The following is a 24,321-nucleotide window of genomic DNA, read 5'->3' as shown; positions in this document are numbered from 1 at the left end:
AGAAGACAAAGCTGTATTCTATGTGGTGACTGAGGCATTCTGATCTATATTTTAGGAAAACAAAACAAATCCACTTCAGCTTTGTTTATTTTCATTTTCTTCAAGTTAGGAGAGACTATATGTTTTTCTTGCTTCCTTTCATTCTGTTTTAGATACTGACTTTGCCATGTAAAAAGCTAGTCCTCTCATCTGGATTGGGAAAATAATAGGTGTTACCATATGTGTCAATTGCCATTTATTGATATGAACTGACTTGAAAAATAGCAGGTCTGCTAGTAAGAAATGAGGAACCAATTTGCCTTTCAGAGTCCTTGAAGTGAATCCCAATGAAAACATTAAGAGTGGCTGTGCAGTGTTATGTTCACGTATGTGTTTAAAGATTTCCTGCAAGCCAGATACAGAAACAAGTATTTATTTAGGTCTCCAGATGGATGCTACTTGGTTGTCAACATTGAAACATTTTCTTCAGTTTAGAAGATTGTCTTGATATATATAAGGGATAAAAGGCATGATGTGTTTTCTACAGTAGCCAATTGATCTCAAGTCTTCAGGGCACACTGAATGTGAATATGATGTTTTTAATGTTGTCACAGGTCAGGATTTGAATGCATCCACCCATGTTTTTTTAGGAGAACTTTCATAACAACACAAGGCTTGTGCCCTTTTTTAAGGCAGTGTTCTCATGTTCTGATTACTGAAACACAAAATACTGTAACAGGTACCACCCCTGCTGCATCTGAAACAATCTTGTGTACTTAGTCAGGGAGTGGGAAAGGAGCAATATAAATTTTACCACAGTAGCTAATAATCAAAGTTATGCCATATAATACAGAATATAATGATAATTGAGAAAAAAAAAAAGAGAAGATAAAATTTGGAGGAATACTCACCTTACAAATGTAAGAGCACTTCATTTCTCTTGAACATTAAAGAAATGCAGTTATTAGAGATCTGGAGTCAGGGACATAGTTTTTCTCTTCTGATCAATTAGTTGCAGGAAAATCCATGAATAGTTCCTCTGTTTGCCTATAAAAGGCTTTGGGAATTTAAAACCCAAAGGGAGTTTGGGGGAAGAATAGAAGAGTAGAAGAATAAAACCCTGAGACATACTGAGCCTCGGAAGACTCAAGACGAGGGTGTTGAAGGATGAATGAGTTTCCAGTGGAAAAAATATAGAGACAGCAGATACTATGTTCCTACTGGAGGTAAAGAAAGACCATGGTATAAGAGTACTGAGTTAATATACGTGATGCAGGAGAACTTTAATTTGGAAACAGACATAGAAAAAATTTGAAAGCATACTTTTAGGTGATGATGTATACATGGATAAAGAACTTGTTCATAACTCGGTAGAGCTAGATAACTTTTCAGTACTCACAAGCAATTCATTTCCTCCAGTAGCTTTAAAATTTTAAGTTAGTATCATACATACATATGCCAGGTTCTCAGTTCTGTTCATACTTGACCAAAATTATCATATTTTCCTTGCAGGTAGGCCCCCATAATATATAGCACAATGCAAATGCAGGAATTTTATGCCCCTGGCCTGAATTCTTATTCTATTCAACTGTTTTCTCCTCCTTCTCAGTGCACAGCACTGTATTTTATATGCAAATATTATGCCATGGTGTAGTTTTTTCCCCCCCTCTGGTGGGAGCATGTAGAATTGCAGATGCTAAAGAAGCACTCTGTAGCAGATAATTGCCAGCTCATGTGCCCTGGAAATGTGCCTTTTTTTCCTCTTTTTTGAACCCGTGTCATAAATTTAATTCTGTGTTATCTGTGCTTATTCTTTTCTCAGAGTGCTATAAAATTTCTTTGGAAACGGGTCACACCAAACTAGTTTTGTGTAACAAGGATAGAACAACTATATTTCTATTAAGCTTTTATAACGAACATGTATTCAAGTATGATTTCTCATTTGATTCATAAATTCAGTGGAAAATGTTACTGATATTTTCATAATAACAAAACTGGACAACTCCAGAACATGGTGAGGGACACTGAACTCTCATCTGCTTCTTTCATATTCATCATCAGTTTCCTTTTGAGAGAAATCCACAGGGTATTCATCCTGTCTTAAAATAGAGTGTAGATATTACTGACCTTAGGTTAAGAAGTAATCATTTTCCAAGCTAATTGACTTCAACTTTCAGATATAAACTAAACATCTTATGGTCTTACCGGTCATACTAATGTGCAAAAATGAAAACTACAAGGTTTTTTTTTATTATAAGCCCTCTTTATCATCTTCAATTGTAGCGTGATACCCTTGATCTTTGCCTTTAAAAATACTCTGGCCTTTTTAAATAATCCATTTACATATTTGGCTCTAATAGCTATGGATAATGCTTTTCCATTAAAAGAAAAAAAATTCAGAAAAAATTATTTTTATGAGTTTTCACAGAGTTACAATAGGGAAATATGATAAGACCTAGCAAAAGGTTGCAAATAATTAGTTTCCAGAATAGAATAGGTGTCTGTTCTTACCTTGTGACAAACAACATTTTAAGGAGTTAAGATGCAGACTGAACATCAGAAACACCTGCTCTACTGGAGATTATATAAAATACTACAATTATAGCTCTTCATTTTGTATATCATCTTTTACAGGATCCATACTCCTTAAAATGATAAGTAATATAAGAGAAACATTTACATACAAAGTGAATTTTCACTTACTGTATTATGTAGAGATTATGCTGAAATTGATATTAGGACTTGAGGGAATGGCTTCAAACTGTGCCAGGAGAGATTTAGGCTGGACATTAGCAAATACTACTTCTCTGAAAGAGTGATCAAGCACTGGAATGGGCTGCCCAGGAAGGTGGTGGAGTCGAATCTTCAAAGTACTTTTGCTTTTCTGGGTTTTGAGGGAAGCATTTTCTTCTCACGTAATCTAAGCTAAAAGGCTTTTTTTTTTTTTGGTGTGTGTGTGTGAAATGTGGACTAAAGCTGTAATTCAGTTTTGACAATGAACAAGTGACCAAGCCAAACAAGCAAACAAAATTCAGATGTAATATCATTGCCTTTTCGATGTTCCAGACTCAGATCATTTTGGCAAGATATTCAGATTCCTGTCCAATTCCAAAAATGTTTCTGCCTGCCTCATCCTGTCTCTGTAACACTCTGCAGTTTTATCTGTGCCTATAGTTGTTTAAAAATGATGTAAAAAATGTAGGGAACAGCTTCAAAAAAGAAAAAAAAAAAGCCTTTTCTTTATCAGAGAATGGTTGACTAATAAGGTCTTCCAGCACAATCGGCTCCATAGTTAGAAAAACATTGCAAAATTCATTTTAATACCGTATGTCCAGGAAACTGGGAGGAAAACATTATTTTGGCAGGGGGGCAGAGAACAGACATACTTCAGTGAAAAATACCATGCAGTGATAGGTGCTAGGCATAAAATAATATATAAGTAATATTAAGTGAATGTTAAAATGAAACAGTTATTACAAGGTTAACAATTGAATAATATATCAGAAAGCACTTTGTAGAAGTAATCTAATCTCAGAGACGCTGAGAAATAGGATAAGAAACTTAAAACAAGAAAATTATAAAATATTTGTAAGCAGTGTGCAGAAATTCTTTTAGGTGGAATTAAGTGAAAACTCAATTCCTCTTTCAGCATCAGAGAATTTTAGAATTTTAGAACAATCTTGGATTTTTCACCCAACCAAGAGTCTACAAAAGAGCTAGAAAATTTTGAGAGCTAGAAAAAATGCCTCTCTTCTAAGTAGATTTTATGAACAATAAATTGAGGAGGACAGAAGCTTAATGCTCTTGAAAACTGAAAACTCAAGAGCTCTGTAGTATGTTCATATACACTCAGCCAAAGGGCTTACATAAGACTATCAAGAATGTACTCTATAACAAACTGCATATAAAAAGAAAGTTTGGATAGTCTTTGAATGCTGTGAGTTCAGTCACTGAGTGAAGCAAACAGAATATGCAGCACAAATCCATGAAGAAAGCAAATAAAAGGCTGGTAATCTGGTCCTGAGGAGGTCAAGTGGGAAAGTAAAAGAGCTTCAGAGTGAGTCTTTCCTTAAAGAGAGAGCAATTGTATTTTGTCTCATTAGTTTCTTTCTTCTATGGTCATGTTCATAGTCTCTGCATGTAAATGGAAATGCATCAATGGAGTATACAGAATCAAATACCGTCTTTTCCAGATGTAAAGATCACAAAATCTGTTTAGCCTGTTTTGTCTATCAAGTACTAATGACATTATCTTAAAACTTTTTAGAATTCATGTAGCTTTTCTTTTGTCTAATACAACTGTCAGATCACAACTTTGTGCTCTTTGAAGAAACATTCATCAATGAGAATACATTATTCTTTGTTTTTTATAACACCTACAGAGTAATTTATTGGTAAAAAATGAAAGACTATTTCCTGGCTGCAAAATCTCACAGAGAGAGACAAAAGTCTGAGGGCAATTGGAAAGCCATACATCAGGTGGGAATGCTGCTCTAATCCAATTGGATGGGATAGGCATGGCTGTGGAGCTGCGCAGCTACTTCTACTTCAAGCAGTACCAGAATGCACATGTGCACAGAGGCAGAGATTAGGAAGGGAAGGACCTCTAGATTCTTCAGGTATGCTTTGCATAGCCATGATATGTAACAGTAGTGAACCCTCTACTAGTAAGGGATAATCTGAGCCAACAAAATAAACAATAAGAGCTATTTCCTTGACCCAGATTAAGTAAGAGTCAAAAGATCTTGTACATTCCTGTTAATGCAGTTCAGCCCTGATAACCCTCTGTTAGTGTCCAGCACATTTGCCTTGTAACTGATGGCCACTTTGTCTGTGGAAGCTGAGAAATGAGTGCTTGCTGTAAAATTACCCAAGCTGAGTTAATGTCTGGGCGCTTAGCCCAAGCAAAGCTGCATGCTGCTAGGACAGCTCTGCTTGCAGAAACCAGTTTACATGAATTATTTATGATCCTCAGCAGACTTTCTCTCCTTACTCTCTTTCCTTTACAGTTTTGGAGTAGTTCAGTTATGCCTACACCAGATATAAGCACAGTTGTGCTTATGAGTATCTGAGGGAAATATACCCCAGGTCAAAATCTGTTTTCTTGTTGGAACAATTGCACTGTCTCTTTCACGTAGTATTGATTGAGGACTAATTCTTCTCTCTCAGATGAAGGTGCTGAGTGTCAGGCTTTGTTTGAAATGTCCAACCTCGGCTGGGCCACCTACCCTGCTCCCATGAGCTTGGGACCCCCTCAGATCCCTTATGCTATGTTGTTTGTAATATTGTGGTAAAAATACTATGTTTTAAAAACACTTACACTTATACATGCTATACTTAGATATATTTATCAGTATATCAATTTCACCACTGCAAAATGTCAGATTATGAAGGTCTTGAGAAGAAATGACTGTTTGGGGAAATACTTCTTACTATGTAAACTAGTATGCCTTTTTCCCCAATATTTTTCCTGTGTTTCCTAATTATGATATAAAGAGTTTTTTTTGAACTAGCTAAATATTTACTTAAGTAAATATTAGAATAGTTCATGGGCAATGCAAAGCAAACTATCAGAATGTTTGGTGTGTAAAAAAACAGGAGCTGTTCTTTGCTAACATAATTGCTGTACTTCCTCTGTGATTTAATGCTGACATGCTATAAAGAAAGCAATAGATTCTTGTCTGATGCTTGGTTTTTTTATTTTCCTTTGTTATGTGAGTTCATTCTTTGATATATAGAATGAAGCATCAATAACCGAGTAAGGGAAAACAATAATTTGATAACATTTTTTGTTTAAATGTCATCTGTCAACTAAAGGATCATATAGCACTTTAAAAAGTATTAAGCATCCACTGAAAATCCACTGAAGTTGATGGGGTTCTTTCCATAGATTTCCTCATGTTTTGAATCAAGGCATGAAGAATTATCTCTAAGAGCGTGAGGTAAAATATGTTTGAGAGAAGTTAGAAGTAAAAGAGATACCTTAAGAAATTACACGTGCTGAATTAATAATATTGGGAATGGAACTGAACAATATTTTCTCTCCTAAGCCCTTTACGTCAAGACACATGTTGAGAATTATTAACAACAGTAATTCAAAGACTATGGCTTGTATGTAGATATAAAAAGATTGTTCTGGTTTTGGAAGAATATTGAAAGATCCTGCAGCTGCTTAGGACAGTAGAACAGAACAAAGCTCACCTGTCAGTCTTTTGTCCACACATTCATGTGTGTGTTCAGGTGTGAGTAAGGGTAAAGTGAAAATAAAAGAGGGATACAGGAGAAACAGCAGAGGCTCCGCCTCCTCCACTAAATGAAACTCTTCAGTTTGTATTGATCAAATCAAAGAAGAAAAATCACTGCTCTTCTTGGAGAAATGACATTTGATAATTTAAAACAATACACTTGGAAATATCTGTGAAACATTAAGGCCAGACTGAGAAAGAACGCTTTCTACTCAGCATCCTGTCAAAGCTATCTGATTCAGTAGTTAAATAAGTTTAAAATAATGGCCTTCAGAAACATTTCAGTTGATTTACTGTAATTTTATTTCTCTTTTCAACTCTTTTAAAAACAATAATGTTTTGATGTAGTTTAACATCTCATGGCTGAAAACCGTTTCAGGCATTCTATAAAACAGTCCCTGTCTATGAAATATAATCTTCTTCCTACAAACCATTAAATCAATGAGTGATTTTATATACATGTGTTATTCCAGGGACTTTTTGGGACTATTTAAATTCTCACTTAATGTTTTGCAGAATGTGTATGTTTTAAGTACACAGGTAACTTGTCACTATAATGCAAATTATTAACCCAACTATATAAAATTAACAGGCTAGTGGTAGCAGAGGACTGTATACAGGGTACTTCACATCTATGCGTAGCTTTTGTAAAAGTATCACAACTTTTTAAAGTCAAAGCAGGATACAGGTTACAGGACACAACAGGATTTTTTTTTGGCAAGTAGAAATTTGCACTGAAGAGGAAAAACAAATAAACAGATCTTGAATTTATCAAGATTTGTTGAACAAAATGTGTGACACTTCATACAAGTTGTACGAAGAGTGTTTTTCCTTTACACATCAATTCAGAAAAAGGAGTATTACATAATACTGGGAGTATGAGCAGCAAGGAGAACAGCTGAAAGTGACATTTAACAGTTGTTGATAAGAGAAAGCATTGTTACTAATGTACCTGGCTTTGAGAGGTGGTTCTCTGAGTCAATGCCATAAGTCCTCTGGAGTGACAGGGTAGACAGCTTATGTGGTGATGTTCAACTATGGCAGTGACTAGTTGTAGGAGCTCTTGGTGCAACAGAAAGATAATTAGGGCAGTTGGCAGAGCTGGATGGAAGAAAATCTGTTTTTGAAAGTGATATAAGTGATGTAAGTGCTTCTTTCTCCATCTGGCTCCATAGACTTCTGATAGTCTAGGTGGGGTAGCAGGCCTCTTAACTATTTCCTCCTGAGTTTTGGGAGGTTTATTCTTTTTATTCTGCTCCCCACGGGGAGCTGAGTACCCTGTGGGTAAGTGGCTATTGAAGGCAGAATCAAAGAGTACCATAGCATTTTCCTCATTCTTGGCGATAATGTTTCCCACCACATCCAATGTGGAAATTCTCCTTGGCCCTTGTTTTGTTTTTAATATATTTGTAAAAACATTTTTCTATTATCTTTTACAATAGTGGCCAAATTAAGTTCTTGTTGGGCTTTTGACTTTCTAAATTTCTCTCTGCACATTCTAGTAACATCCCTGTACTCTTTCCAAATTGCCTGACCCTTCTTCCAAAGATGTTACCATTTTTTTCTGGATTCTTAGCAAAAGCTTCCTGTTCAGCCAGGCTGGTCTTCTTCCCTGCCAGCTCATCTGCGGGGAACAGCCTCTTCCTAAACCTTTAAGATTTCCTTCTTGAGGGGTGTACAGACTTCCTGGAACTGTTTGCCCTTCAGGCTGTCTCTCAAGAGAGTCTCCCAAGCAATGTCCCAGGCAGTCCAGTGAGCTCTCCAGATGTCCAAGGTAACAGTTTTGCTCACTCCCCCACTCCTGACTTGAGTTGAGAGTTGAGAAGGAATTGAGAATGAATTTGCCAGTCTTAAGCCTGATGCTCGTAGGTAGTTTGCCATTTGCAAATAAGCTTTAGATGTGGGAGAAATACAAAAATACCACTTTGTATCTGCAAAGGTGAATATTACAGAGCTTCATAGAAAATATTGGTTGGTAAAAAATGAAGTCTTTCTAGATACTTTCATGCTTAAGTATAGAATCTTGGGTGAATAGGAAGACCTGTGCAGATTGGCATGTCAAGCACTGAAAGAAAATGGAGAGCTGTGCTTGTTCAGACCAACAAATTCGTCTAATCTTGGCCCTGAACAGGGTCACTGGCAAGCATAGCAGAGCCTAGAGGTAACTGATTGCTCTGGGAATATTAAAACAAGCTACTTTCTACCCTAGATTCTAGAGGTAAGTGTATGTAAGTGTTGACAGACTTTATTGCTACATATGTACTTTTCTTCATTGACATAAAGAAAGTGTACTTAAAGGACTCCACTTTCACATCATAAGGCCGTATGTTTCTTACCTAGCATTAATCATCTGACTGATAATTATAATGACTGTTTTTCGTACCTGAACTCCTTTGGGAACAGGCTGTGGGTAAAGTGCCTTATCCTTCCTAGGTCTTTCTGTTCTATTAATTTCATTGAGAGTTAGGCAACTAATTACATGCCTGAAAACCTTTGATAAGCTAGGTCTTTGTCCCTGCAAACAGATGCTGTGCTGCTGATAGTATTGCAGCAGAGCGAAGCTACAACATAGATGGTTTTGTATGTAACTAAGGAACTGGACCGAAGTTTTTTTCTGAATGCCCTACAAAGTACTCTGCAACTTGGTCAAGTTATTCAAACTCACCAAGTCCCAGTTCTTCCCTAGCCATTTTCAGTTATTAGCATCTGTATCATTTTAAAACATGATGGTAATTTATTGAAGTTGTCTACACAATAAAGGACCAGAAGACTGCAAATTAATAGATGAAAAGTAGATGCTGAAAGCATCCTATTTTCTGTGTTTTCACTTGGCTTTTATACAGCATATAAATGCATACTTCTTGACTGGGTTGAGAAACAAAATACTTTATTGGGACAATGTACAGTAAAGATCCTATTTGATGTCTATCTTATGTGCCCTTGACCCTTATAATAAAAAGTAATATAAGTCCCTTCTAGTGATCTAGTCTTCCGCAACTCCAGACTGAAAATTATTCTCTCTGGAATTTTTTTCCCTGGTATTTCTGGCTCCAGACAGCAAGAAGTATCTTTTGTAGGAGAGTTTGGGGGTGATTAAATGTGTAAGTCTGCTGAAACACACTCGATTTCAACAGTAATCCACCAGGAAGTCTGTGAGGGTTTGAATTTTATTACCTTAGTGAGTATACAGCTAAAATGGTTTTCTCACCTCTTACTTGTTATTTTCTAGCTGTTATACTACAGAACAGAACCTGATTTTTGTAATAAAATTTAGATTGTGTGCAAAACTCTAGATTTGAAATCAGTAAAAAGCATTTAATGATGAGTGACAGATGAGAAATAACTCCTTTTTAAACTTGGAGGATCTGAACGAGGCCAACAATTGTAGGTGTCCCCTAATTTTAGAAATGCCAGTAATTGTGATTTAAGCAGAGAACAGGGATGAGTTTGTTTAGGGAAAATATGCCTTTCTAAATAGTCAGCTCTTTAAAAAGCCTTTTAAAATTAATTTAAATACAAGGTTTAAAAATGTAACACAATACCTTTTTTTGCGAATAACTACTCATTGCTTCTTTCTTAAGGAATCTATCATCTGTATGATTGATATAGTCAGTGCTGTGTTTGAGCTGTGATCATGACAACCAATTCACGGTAAGCTGCAGACAGGTTAATATGGACTAATAGTGAAGTACAGAATACTGTATCGTGTAATCGGCCGAATGGACTCACAACTTGAAGAATTTTCATATTTTACTGCTAATTAACACATATCTCTAAGTGCTGAATTGAGTATCTTAAGGAAGGAAACTATGCACAATGGAACAAATACTGAGGGAAGGACTTCTCTACCTTCCTTAGGCTCAGCTGAAGTCATGGTCTGCAAACGTTGCCAGCTGCTTTTCTTCTCTCCTCACATCACCTGCAGAGCCTGGGGTGTCTGTGCTCCAGTAGGGATCACCCCACACTTGAGGTTTTGAAATCAGTGAATTCTATACTCCAGTTTTGGAGTCATCTGGAATTGGTGGAGATTGGCCCAGGCCTTCCTCCAACATGTGGTGCTGCTGCAACTCTAAGCTACTGAATCCATTTGAGGCTTAATGAATTGATGTAATTGATGTGGTAAAGCTTGCACCATGTGCAATTCCAAGAAATGCTGCCTCTGTAAAAATATGAGATTTTTTTTCCAATAAATCATAACCATGTTTGGTTTAACAGTGCAGCTTCTTTTTTTTTAAAGGCTGAGTTTTTGTACAGGGGAATATAATCTCTCACTCATTACTCACAAGTAGAATTCAACTTGTTGATTACTCATAAGATTGGAAAAGTTAGGATCAAACTCAGCATGTCTGATGCAGAAATTTGCTCAAATGCCTCTTAAAAGCCTAAGGTTAAACATATATAACTAGCATCTTTCTTCTGTAAAATAACTATCTTATTAATGAGAATTTCAATTTTTCTGAACTTGTTTTTGTTTTTTTTCTTAATCATTTTTATGCTTCTTATTCTTCCCTAGGTTGTTATCCCACGTTATAGTCCCCACTGTAGAGTTTTTTTCTTCATTTTGAAGAATGACAACAAATAAGCACTCTTTGTTGGGTTACAGACCATCAAAATAATGCTAGTAATATTTGTGTTCAGAATCATTCTTCAGTAAAGTCCTGTGATCTGTAAAATTAAGTATGTTCCTTCCCTCAGTACACTCACAAAATACTTTAAGAGCTTAAGTTTTTCTAAATTACACTGACATTTTGATTATGAAACTTCCTCTCAAGAGAATAATTAAACCAAAAAGACACATCTTCAAAGACAGTTTACCCTTAGTGGAGTGCAGCTAGCTGAAAGCAAGACTCATATATACACAGCTGATTTGTATTAGCAGATTACAGCAGGTGCAAAGTAAGTTCTTTCAGAGTGACTTGCAAAAGAAGAGATTCAGGCTCAGACATTTTGATTTGATTTGCTATGGGTTAAAATACTTCAGGTCAGCAACACTCAGTAACGCTTTAAAGCAGGCTAAGACTTCCACTTTTGTAAGCTCTCAGTGACTTGCTGTTCTGAACATGTGACTACAGGTGCTCGTATTTAAAGGATAATGACTGAACCAGTATCAGTGCAGACATAATATTATACTGCTCCCGTTTTAAGGGAATGAAGGCATTTATGTGTAGGTTCAACAGAGTAGCTGATGAATATAATTTGATGATTGTGTGTATTACAAGGCAAAAGAAAACTTGTGCCACCTTAGCATTATGGCCTTGCATGTTAAGGAAACGTAATTCAGTGTGAACACATAAAGGAAACGCATTTCATAAGGAGACCTCTTACGTTCTATAGTAAGAAGAAAGTCACTCAAACATCAATTTCTTAAAAATTAGAAATATAAAAGTTATTAGGACTGGCAGGTAACATTAGTTATTAATGGATATACACAACAGGAGAAGAAGAAAATTTAGATGATTCCCTATGGCCACAGAATATGTGAAAGGAGTAGGCATAGAAAATGTGCCACTACATCTTAGGCACCGCAAGCCTGAACAGCACAGAGAAGCCCAGAGCATTGGAGCTGTCCTCATGGCTGGAGCTGCAGGATCACCTGTGTGTGCTTTTGTCCTGGTGACTGCACACCTCTAGTTGTTCAATGTGCTTTCATACTTGTGCTTTTGATGTGCCTGACCCTATGCCTTATTTATGGTAACGGCTTCAAATGCTTTCCTGGGAACACAATTATTAAGCAATAAGCTTTTTTATGGATGTTATCCTTAGACCATCTGAGAGCTTCATGAATATTAATGTTCCTCTGTTCTTTACTAATAAGCTGGTAACACGATCCCCATCTTACATATGAAACAGAAGTTCAGAACACTATAGGTCAAAAATCACCTGTGAATTTCTTAGTCCTTTGGTGTATGGAGCCCTGCCAAATCTGCGTGGGGCAGGCAAAGGTGTGTGCATTTGTGCTAAATGCCATCAGTGCCCAGCTGGATCAGTGCATGAGCCCTGACTAGTCTGGGAGTGCAGGAGTATTAGGACCTTCTGGTAATGAAAAAGATGTGAGGTAAAATAAGTTTTTTTCTCTAACTCTTTTTATGGTGCCTTCTCTTACTTAGACCTGGCAGTAGGGTTGTGTGTTTCCAGTGGTGTAAGGAAAAAACTTCTGTTATTTGGGGAGCTGTTTCTTGGAAAGGCCACTGAGATACTCCTGGAGGGGAGTCTGAGGGCAGCAGCAGAGTTGGTGAGGAATGTGTGTGTGTGATATTGTATTTTAGTTGCCTTTAACCAGTTAATGGGAAATATCAAGTATGGATTGCTGTATGGAAATGAAAAAACATGGAGGTAATCCCTCCTAAATTCAGGGAACTTTATTCTTTTGGGGCTCCTTTTCTGAGGATAAGTACTTGATATTCAAACACTACCTATGATTTTATTGTGTCTGATGTAATTTGATATCCAAAAATAATTGTGAGGAAATGCTAGGCGGGAAAGCATGTTTCTTTTTGTGAGAGGATGAAGGGAACGGGGACCTGGACTTCTACTTGCTGTAAGGAGGCCCTGTCTGCTCCTTTTAACTTTGGAGGATTGCTCTAGTCCCATGGTTTTCTGAGGTATACATGGGTTCTTTTGCAGTTATCAGTGTAAATCAGCCTATTTTCCTGTGGTCTTTCAATTTCTTTCTTCTCCCTCATGCCTCTCCTCACCCCCTATTTTCTGTCTAACCGTTTTTCTCGGCAGATCTGACTTATAGTCCTGGGTAGTCCAGCTGCCCAACTCCTAGTAATTCTTTGTTGAAACTTTGTGAACCAAGTTTATTTAGGTCTTGTGTTTTTGTTTTATGAGCTTGCAGTGCTTTAAAAATTTGAATGACAGACATTTTCTGATGATGGTGAGAGCTAACTGTCAGCTTGAAATCTTGTTTCAAGGTGTAAGTGTATTAGAAAATTTCAATGCATTAGGTGTGTGCTTTCCTTAGCAAATCAAAGTATCTTTATCACAATTTTCATTTTCTGAAGTTTCTGAATTAATTTTCTTGAAACGTTTAGCCTGAAGGAGGTACCTGATAGCAAATATGCAATCCGAAAGTTATAAAGTTGTGTTAAATTCTGAACTACAGATGCAAAGGTATTTTTAGAATTTTTACTTTGGTATGATCAAGTAAGCTTGACAATGCTGAGCTCTTCTGAATAATTTCACGTGTGGACTTTCTGAAAAGAACAAATTAAGGAAGTTTACTTTTGGGAATCTCTCTGATACACCTTTGTGGCAGAAAAAAAATCTTTTCTTCTGTGTTCATGACTTCATGCTGCATCCTATAAGCTGTTCAGTTTTTCTCTATTGGATCATGAAATCTAACAGTGGAAAAAGACTTCCTTTGTTATGTTATCTACTGCACCTTACCATCAGTATAAAATTATTCTCTATTGTACTATTACTTTGTTCAGTCTTATCTAATCCATGTCAAAGCCCATCACATGGCCTTTATATCAATTCCTTTGAATGACAATGTCGAAGTTCTAAATGATGAGAACTATCATACAGGTTTTATATTTGAGATAGAAAGAAGTTCTTGACCTTAAATTCTTAATGAAAGCTTCTTTACCACATAAAACAGCTTTAAGCTCCAGATTTTTAGTTAGTACTTTGTTTTCATGTTATATTTACCTCAAGGACAGATTTTTCTGCCAGTATTCTGTTTCCATCTAATGAGCCTAAATCAAATTTAAATTTATGAAGGTTTTTCTTCTTGTGAATTACTCAAGGCAATGTAGGAAAGACTGTTTTTTCCCACAGAAATTCTTTGTAGTTCAAGTTAAATTGTGGCTGTCTTTTATTTGTTTGTTCTCTAACAAACTACTAGTTGTAACAACTGGGAGGTGTTTGAACCTTGGTGAATCTGACAATCGCTATGACTTTTTTGTGAAAAATGCTATATGAAATACTGTGATATGGAGAAGGCAATTTTTAGTTATTTTGAATTATTCTAAACAAGGGTATATTCACGTGAGTATTTAAGGTGTTTACTGCTTCTCCTGTACAGTGACTTTAAAAATCTCAAATTGTTATTTTTTGCTTAATCCTTCAGCCTGCTATTCATATGACACTAGGATGTGGATTTTTGGGGTTTAATCTTTAGCTAAAGGTTTTCAAACTCAGTGATGTGTGTGTATTTTGATTTTTCTATCCTACCACTGCAGACAAAATCCTCAGATGTATTTTATGCTCCTTCAAAGATATAATTACTCTTCTTTTCCAGAATCTATATAGAATTTTTTCAGTAATAGCTTCTTACTACTTCCTCTTGCTTTGTCCTTTGTATCTCTCACCCTTGGCAGCAAGAACAAGCTCACTACAATGGCAGCTAATAGACGCAGCTCATATTGAATTTCTTCAGTTTTCATTACATCTCCAAAATATATTTGGTGAACCTCTTGAGATTATCTTAGCTGTGCTTTCAGTAATTACAGTGGACTCCAGGGCATACAGCTGATTGAGGTGGAAATGGGATGTGAGTCTGTGTATTGATCACAGTACAGAGAAACCTTTAATTCTGGATCAAGTAGGTGAGGACTAAAAGTTGTTGTGTAGTGTAAGACATCGTGCTCCTGCTGTGCAACTGACAAAGAACATGGAGATAACATTAACAAGAGTGGACAATTATTTTAAAAATGCTATTCCCTTGATTAATCCTTAAAGAAATACTACTTTTCTATTGGCACCAGCAGCCAGTGGGCCTCTTGGTCTTTACAGGGAGCTTATCTGTTAGTGAAGCACTGTCCATAGCAAGATAATTTCTGTAAGGTAAATGATTGAGGATTAACCCTTGTTAACAATCAGCTAATACTAAATGTAAGCACATACGTTAAAGGTATTTGTCTTAGCTGGTAATTATAGCGTTCCCTGGGCCTAGGAGAGTCTAGTCTACTCTTCCGAAAAGCAAGTGTCTAGAATAGAACAAATGAATGATGAAGTTTCAAATCTTTTTAATAGCTATAAACAGTCTGAAATGATAAGCTCCTATGTAGATTTCTGTAACTATAAAAGCAATTTAAAGGAATGTTGTCTCTAAGTATAATAAATACTATTTATGCTGATACATATTCTGTAGATATATTAGTATTACTGAAACATACTCAGAACTGCTGCACTGGTTTAGATGAGAAGGACAGAATGGTTGAAGTCTAAACTCATCTGCTCTTTTATTATTATTGTTAACTTTTTTTTTATACTAAATTTTGAGTCTCTGTAGTCCATGGTTATATGTACGTGTTAGTAAGAGGAGCAAAGGAAATCTTGTTAAGTGCTTTGTTGCACATAGGGGGACTGATGTAATGACTTAAAAAATATTAAACAGAAAATAAGTTATCCAAATCTATAATAGCCTCTACCAACGTACCCATTTTTGAGATGTTAAAATTCAGTGCTCATGTAGTGGATTTTTATAAAATTAACTTTATCTGAGGCTGATGGGGCTCCAGAAAAATTTCCAATGAAAAGTGATGGAGACTCTGTTGCTCAGATGAGACTGTAAACTGATAAATATACATTAGAAAGCAATCATTGAGAGATGGGCGCTAATAGATCCCCTCCATTTCTGAATTTTGTGCAGTAACTGCCAAGATAACAATCAAATTAATTACTTACTTGATCTAAACATGTAACTAGATTTTTATTTAGGTTTTCTCCATTAACATGACAATTTCCTTCTTCATGGAGTACAATAACCATTTAGATCTTTTAAGTGCCGTCATGTACAAGGTTCAATTCATTTATCTTTCAAGAGATAGCTTTTTATAGCCACCTTTCTTTTTCGGGGGCTGAAGTAGCTTTTATTTTGTGGCTTCTGCAGTAGCTCCAAATATCCTAAGGCCTTACAAGTCTTTCTCCTGACTGTCAAATGAATTGTTTGATTTTAGTCCTAGTATGGGCTGGTATTTAGGTACTGTATTTCAATACAACTATGGTATGTGAAGGATGAGACTTGATGTTGCAGGATTCATCAGAGTATGGGTAAAACTTGTAAAGGCTCAGCCATTTTTGTTCTTGTAAAACTTGAAATGAGTGCTTTGTTTTTCTATAATTAGTTCTTCCCTTGTCTTGATTCACTGTCGGAAAAGTGAACAGTCAGTGCTCAGAAGAGGTGATTCTCTGTCTACTTTTAGCATCAGTTCACCACACCTTGAATATTGTGTGCAATTCTGGGTTCCACTGTTTTGAAAAAAAGATATTGAGATCCCTGAAAGCATCCAGGGGAGAACAGCAAAGCTGTCAAAAGCACTGGAAAGTATGTCCTTTTGGGGAAATACTGAGGAAATTAGAGTTTTCCAGCTTGGAAAAGAGGATGCTGAGAGGTATTTAATTGCTCTTTGCAGTTTTTTTTGAGGAAGGGAAGCACAGAGGGAGGTACCAGGCTCTACTCCTGGGAATTGATGGCAGGATAAATTGAAACAGCATGAAGCTGCACTAAGGGATGTTCAGGTGTGACATTAGGGAATATTTCTTTACTCAGAGATAAGCAAACAATAAAAGAGACTTTCTAGAAAGGTGCCTAGTGCTGCAGGCCTATCGGTGATCAAGAGGCCGTTTGACTGTGCCCTCATTAAATGCTTTAACTTTCAGTTAGCCCTGAAGTGGCCAGGCTGCTGGACTTGATCTTTGTAGGTCTCTTTCAACTGAACCATTCTATGTCATACATGTTATTGGATGCAAGCAAACCTTAGTAATTGGTGTGACTGCTTGCAGCTTTTTAAATGTTATGGAATGCCTTTCTGAAATATTGCACGGTCATAAATATGAGAAGACGTTCTGACCTTCCCTGATCATCTTGTCAGACAGCTGGACTCAGTGTGCAGTGTTCAGATAAACACAAAAAGCACATATTTTTGCTAAAATGAAGCTAAATTTCCTGTCATTCTGCTTCTTTACCAGCACCTATCCTGCTGTGTCAAGCTGGTTAACTGAGTTCCTATGCAGACAAGTGAGACTTAAAAGGAAACGGGAAATTGAGGCTGGAAGAAAAATGGCACTCTCTGAGGAGATGGAATATTGATGAAACTGTGTCACTCAGGTGTTCTTAATTGCAGTCAGTAGAAGTTGAGTTGGTGTGAATAATAAAATCCTGCAGATGGACACAAGGTACAAAGAGGATAGTCAGAGGGCCTGGAGAAATAAATTATTTAAAACTCAAAATACTGGTTTACATTGTATGCTGTAGCCATATTGTCTAAGTCTTCCTGTTTCTTTACTAATTTTTTTAAACCTGAATATATGTTAAGCTAAAGGTCAAAAAGAGATTTATGACCAACTAAAAAATCAAGTTAAAAATCTCCTTGCTGTTTAGAAAAGAAAAATATTTCTAGGGAACAAATGTAATAGTGAAATACCACAACTGTCTTGCAGTCAGTGCTTTTTCAGTACAGGCTAAATCGGTGCGAGGTATTTAACTTTAGTTTAGTAACCATCTTGTTTATTAAACAGTGATGTGGTATTTAAGGTTGCCTGTATAACTCAAGAACACAGCTGTTCTTAGCAACTACTCAGTGGTGTGAGTAAAATCCAGACAAATAATTTTTGACTAATTCTGGTTATCATGAGACACATCATGCAGTTTTCTTCTGGCCCCTCTCTGTATAGGGTAGGAGAGATGATTGTCACAGAAAAATGAAAGCAAATGTAAGCAGAAAAGTCATATCAGCTCAAGCTGAGGATCTGTGTCTTGGGATCTTCTGCTCACAGCTGTGGCTGTATGTTGGTGTCTGTGAAAGAGGAAGGGGAGGGCGAACACAGGTTGTGTCTCTATCCTTCATGTATTTTCACCTATTTGTTAAGCAGAGAGGGCAGATGTGTAATATACTTCATTGGGAAGGAATGGGTATAGGTCTGAATTATGTGCTACATGTCTATAGGATTGTTGGGTTTGGAAATTGTCTTTTCATTTTTATGATAACATATTGCTTCTTAAGTAGCCTTCCTTTCTGATACTTTCAAATAAGACTTTAGATACTCTCTTCCCCTTTTTGAAAGTCTTTCTTTCGAGGGATAAAAAAAAAAACAAAAAAAAAGCCAACAACATCAACCTAAGGAAACATGTACAGTTTTAAATTTGGGCTTTTGATCAAATTGGATTTTCTGTCAAAGTCTGGCATAAGGATTGGTAAATCTATTTTCGAGTGATAGCAGCCAAATAGCAAAAATCAAGGGGATTATGATTGGTATTTTTAGCATGCCGGAATTAATCTGAAATCAAGGCTTAAGGCACTGAGTTAGAGTAAATTTTTTTTATGTTGAAAGTTCATATATGATGATAAGAATGTTGGAACTAAAAATATGTACAGTGAAAATTGTTCAGTTTGCCAAGGAAGTAGATTTTAAAAGAACTTGAATGCCACTGTATGACACGCCTATCCGTACGTTAGTAAGCTTAACAATGAGAACTGTTATAAAAGAAATGCTATCTATTTTATTATTGGCCTCCGATGTCAGAGACAGGTGTTGGTGGTATGGAGTAGAAGTTGAACCTTCCTGCCAATATTCCATTACGTTTTGTTACTGTGCAACAGATGGCACAGAGGGGCGGTTTGTCAAAGTGACATCTGACATGGAAGTGTGTATGAAGCAAAGGTGTGGAATTGGCTTCCTCCTTCTGGGGAAAGAAAATGCATTAACTGACATTCACTGTTTCTTGCTGAACTTTTGTGGAGACCAAACAGTGGATGTGAACACAGTGAGATGGTGCATTTCAGAAGTGGTGACAGGGACGTGAAAGACAAGCCATGCTGTCACACAGTGAAATGAATAGCATCTCAATCAGCTCATCTACATGAATTGGCAGGTTATGGCTAGCGAACTGTTGGAAATGATGGCAACAGTGGAATATCGCAAAGTTTGCACCAGGTTGCTCCATGAGTCCTCACACAGCAACAGGAAGAACAGTGCTTGCATATTTGTCATTGAACCTATTGAACAAATACAAGGCTGAAGGTCAGTTTCCAGGATCACATCGTTACTGGTGATGAGAAGTGGTATCAGCCCTATGGGTTGGAATCGGAATGGCAGTCCAAGGTGTAGTGACAGGTGAATTCCCCATCAAAAAAAAAGTTCAAGACATAGCTCTTGGTGGGTGGAGCAATATCCACTGTCTTTTGGGTTAGGAAGGGATTGATCCTTCTGGATTTTCTAGAAACTGAACAATCCGTTGACTCTGGCTACTACATTGTGATGCTGCCTGAGCTGTAGGCTTGAAATTCCAGTCAGGCCAGAGAAGAAGATAACTTTTCTCTTGCAATATGATAATACCAGGCCCATATCAGTTTGAAGACAGTGGAACACATTACTAATCTTGGCTGGACTATCCTACCACACCTGTTGGATTTGGTACCTTCTGACTTCTATCTATTTGGGCCAATATAAATTGGACTGTGTGGGCAACGTTTTCCTAGCAATAATGCCATCAAAGCAGCTGTGAAACAATGGGTGACTTCCACTGGTGCTGTTCATCAGATGTGAAAATGCACAGATAAGGGTGATGACTGTGCTGGAAAATAGCGCTTTGTATCTGGGAATTTGCTCTATGAAATAGTGTTATTGTGCTTTTTGTATCTGTTGTAGTTTCCAAATAGGATACAAATAGGAGGCATTACTTGCAGAGCAACCTATGTATAATGCCTTGTGTATATCTCAAAAGCTTGTAAAAGCTTGCTTAAGTTGCTGACTGGACTTTGACTGTGTTTTCAGATATAAAGAACACAAAGGATGTGTTAGATACATACTTCCCTGGAGAAGTGAGGTTTAGGATGAGATTATTACTATTACACTTACTGCAACAGGAACAGATAGATCCTGACCCATACTTCCTAAAAAAATGCTTAGTGCAGTTAGAAAACCATTTACCATTTGTCTTGAATATAAACATTGTCAAGTTTTGTACTTTTTTTTTCCAGACAATGCGTTCTCTTGTTTGCCAGCTTTTCCTCATGACTTTACTTTATCTCACTGAGACTTCTGAAAATTTTTGCTGTTTTGAGTATGCTTAACAACTTCTGAGAGAGTTGTTCATTGGAAAGCATCCTAATGTTCCTAGCGCTGCACAGTTCAGGTCTTTGTTTTAAGCATGGTGTGGGAGTATGAACAAAGATGTTTGTGAAGCTGTGGTAGCTAGGAGGCTGAGAAGATGTTTGGACAAAACTGCTGCATGTGCTGCCCCACAGGAAGACAAATAGAAAAAAAATAATAATAACACAGCCAATTCTTGAGAACGCAAAGGATATTTTTCCTTTAGATTAACGTGAAAGTCATTAGCAGGTGGTGTAGTTTTAACACAGATGTGACCACAGATGAAGTAGAACGGAGATTTTTACCTCTACCTTTGGGGTTATGATGAACAGTTTTTGGAGGATACCATTAACAATAACTTATTCTAGCATAATGCTTAATTTTGTTTTCCCATTTTCTTAAAATATAATCTGCAGCATACAAATTAAATGTGAGTGAATTTTATTCTTTTTGCTATGGTTCAGATCCCACAGATTGTATATATGTGTTAATTGGTTGAATTATTCCTGTAAATTTTTTTTAAGTGCCCCCAGGACTCTCTGACTGCATTTAGAAAAGACTGCCTCCAGTGGACTTTGGTCTAGATATGAGATCTTTCTTATGAAAACTTAATCAACTACTTGTAAGTGTTCTAAATGCTGAAGTTAATATTCTGAGAATAGCCAAATCATTCATGCAGTTTTCTTAGAGAGCAGAAGTTTCATTTGTAAGTGTTCGCGATGGTGTGTTCTCAAAACAAAGTATCAAAGTAGCATTGCAAGTCTGTGGCGTGCCTGTGGCATTTTGAGCACCTCATCAGGTGAAAAAGCTTTGTGACAAGATTGCTTAAACAAGAGCAATTTCAATACGAAGGACAATTAAATCTATAAGAGCCTCCCAGCATAAAGAAAAAGCTCAGGAAGGATGTGACAGAAGCCTAAGAAGCTGTGAGCAGCATACCCAAGAGAGGTGTTCTTGTTTCTGACTTTGCAACTCCTTATGGTGCAGATAATTAAAGATCGGGGCAGTGTACTGGGGAAATATGCCTCCCTTGATGTTTATCTGTGACTGTGACTAACACAGTTAAAATTTTAGCTAGATGGGTCTTCAGTCCGAGCTCCTATGGTTGTTCATCTTCTTATGCAGATAGGCTCAGTTACAACTGTGGATGAATGAAAATACTGTTTCTTGAGTGATGCACTTAAACAGAAAGAAGATGTCGTACAGTGTTGGGATTAGAAGGAGAAGGACTTGTGAAGGAGAAAAGAAAATGAGTGCAGCAAAAGCAGAAAATAGTTAAAATTTACATTTCCTGTTAGTTCTGTGGACTTTCAAATAAATAAATCATTTTAGACTTAAATTGTACTGCAAGTTAAGCTGGAAGAGTGCATTAAAGCCCAAGTGAATACATGTGATTAGTGGAACAGGGCTGGTCTTCCATCTTCTGAAACAGTTCCCTACAGTGCCCTATATTCCCCTTTCCAGATACCACGGAGATGCAGCCTTTTTGTGCTGTGCGGTTTTTAAGTTCGCTGGCTGTCAAAACTGCGGGGTGTGCTTACCAGCAGAAGGCTCTTGTTTGGTGTTAATATTAAATATTGTGGTAATAGTGCCATATTAAATTGCAGTCTTCTATGCTAAAGTAACAGCAATACTGCCATAGGCAGTATATCCAGGCTCTTTTCCAGTTAGCTTATAGACGAGCTGCCTAAAATTATTCTGGCATTTCTATCCCTGTGCTTGTTCAAGCACTGCTTGTGCTAGATCATGCTGTGGTAGCTCTTTTCGTAGAATGAAACACTGAACTTACTTCACGTAGCTCATTCAACAGGGAGCTGCATGAACTGTATTTTTTTGTTCAGACTGGTGAACTGTAAGTCTAAACAGGTACCAAACCCACACAGTTGTAACTTACTGTGGTTTTAAAAAATCCTCAAACTGCTTTCTGAAAAATTTTTGCTTTCAGATACCTGAGAGAGTGTGAAAGTGTTGTCTGCAGCAAAATAAATAAATAAATAAGATTGTGGATTCCCTTGCTTTCTGAACCTGATGGGGAAGGTCTGGAATACCTATGGAAGTGCAAAGGCAATATGACTGCCTTTGGATTTCAGAGGAGTGACTTACAACTCAGATTTCTACCTGCCTCAGCAATTCCCAAGCTAGTGTACCAATGCTGGCTAGCTCCTCAGGAATGCTTGGAAACTTTGTTCTAGTTGCTGGACTGAGAACTCTAAATTCATTTCGTGAGTGAGCGGTTTGAGAAGAACGGCTCTTAGTAAAGAATTTCAAGCACCTTCATAAATGCAGTGCTGGATGTCTGTCTCAGCCAACTTCCTAAATTTTTTCCTTTCCTGCCAGAAATCCTTTCTTTTCTAAAAATATTTACTTGACTTTGCATATTGCTGTCTAATCTATATACGGATGTTATAGTGCTGATTTTAAAATTCCAGCTGGTACAGGGTATAAGAATGAGTTCTAAAACGGTGCCTAAAGCACTTCAGAACACATTCAGAGCACGGTATGGCTTCTGTACAAACCCCTGCCTCCTTCCACTAACCACTACTGCCTTCCTAATCTTCTAGGGCATTTAGTACCCTCCTCTTATCCTAAGTAAAACACAATTGCTGGCTCTGATATTCATTAAGTGATAATCCAGATTAATTCAGACTTTGATGTAGAAACAGGTCCTATTTCAGCTACAAAGAAACCCAGATTGCCCCCAGAAAATGTGTACATGCACATGCACAGGCAGTATGTAGAATGCCTTAAAGAAACTGTAGCTAACCACCTTATTAGTATTCCTCCCTCCTCTGTGTTTCACTTGCAGCAACAGAGGGCTGAGCAAAATGCAGTAGAACAGGGACAGAGACAGAGCTGGCAATCATCTCAGTGCAGGCTGCTGAATGTAGGGGGTGGGGAGATGCAGCAAAGCAAGATTAATAACCTTGCCATAATCCTGTGCACCCTGGAAGGAGATACCTCTGGTGACTGAGCTGTTCTTGTCTTGATTAATAGGACTGAGCGAATGAGTGGCTGGCAATCCACCTGGTTTGGAGGCGACCCCCTGGTTTTGCTGCTCTCTGAATCCTCTACCCATCTGGGAAGGTAACAGTGAGACGTACCATCTGCAGCACACACAGCAGCTATTGGAGGCTACTACTGACAGTTTGCACTACAGTTTTTTGGTGAGCAAGAAGCCAGGTATATTGTACAGTAGAATATTTCTGCGCTTGAGCTGCTGCATTTCACAATCTGGTCCTTCGGCAACCCCCCACGCTTCCTCTTCCAATTGCCTCCGAGTTCTGGGCTTACTTTTGGCATAGTCTCCTAGACGCATTTTGCTGAGGATGGTAGAGCAGTAAATGGAACCTCTGAACACTGATTATTTTGCTTCTGTGTGACTCAAGAAAGAGAAAGGAGAGAAGAATAAAGTACAGCTAAGGGAATTTACATTTCTTTTGGAGAAGTTTGCAGAGGGACAACACAAACGGTAAGTCTGGGGGTTTGTCTATCCCTTCTGTCTCCTAGGCTGGTTGTGCTTGTTTGTTTAGGCTTGGAAAAAATATATAAACATGAGTAGCAGGTGGCATGCAGCGCGGTATTTGTAAATTCTGTGCTTATGGTTTGTATCCTCTTTTTGTTTTATCTTTTTTCCCCTGCTATTTGCACAGCAAAAATGCTTGCAAAATAATGATCTATAGGTCTGGAAAGCGTTAGTTGAATAGCACTAGAAAGCTCCTCTCATTTTGAAGGTATTAGAATTCCTAGGAAAGATTTCTTACTTTTTTTTTGTTATTAAAACAGCAAAAATGTTTAGAATCAAGAATAGGCAAGAAATGAAGCTCATGTAATATCTTCAATAGAAGTATCCATATTTCCATAATTCTTGTCTAGTTTTTTCTCTGCATTTCAGCCAGCTCTGGAACAATGAATATGTAAGTTAAAAGCTGCTTCTGCTGCTTTTAGTGGAAGCAGAAGGTAGAATGGAAATTGAGGATTTGTGCACTTTCTTACATGAAGTTCTGCTGTTTACTTCTCATTAACATTTGGAATGCTGCTTTCATGCTGCCCCCCC

At 37.3% G+C, this 24,321-nt stretch overlaps 1 protein-coding gene across 3 annotated transcripts in view; it reads left to right on the top strand.

Moving 5' to 3' along the window:
* The window catches only part of LRRC4C (leucine rich repeat containing 4C), a 531,845-nt gene that overhangs the window by 52,103 nt on the left and 455,421 nt on the right, over positions 1-24,321 (top strand). The window contains exons 1-2 of one of the 3 annotated variants that reach the window (XM_010711270.3): positions 12,169-12,279; positions 23,262-23,736. The gene's annotated coding sequence lies outside the window, so the exon portion shown is untranslated. Of the gene's footprint in view, positions 1-12,168; positions 12,280-23,118; positions 23,737-24,321 lie in introns of those variants that run through there. The other 2 variants (XM_019615507.2, XM_031553516.1) reach the window with 2 other exon arrangements.

Source organism: Meleagris gallopavo, chromosome 5 (assembly GCF_000146605.3).
Source record: "Meleagris gallopavo isolate NT-WF06-2002-E0010 breed Aviagen turkey brand Nicholas breeding stock chromosome 5, Turkey_5.1, whole genome shotgun sequence".
NCBI classification, from domain to species: domain Eukaryota; kingdom Metazoa; phylum Chordata; class Aves; order Galliformes; family Phasianidae; genus Meleagris; species Meleagris gallopavo.
Note: the sequence above shows the minus strand (reverse complement) of the source record. Positions and strands in the feature narration are given on the sequence as shown.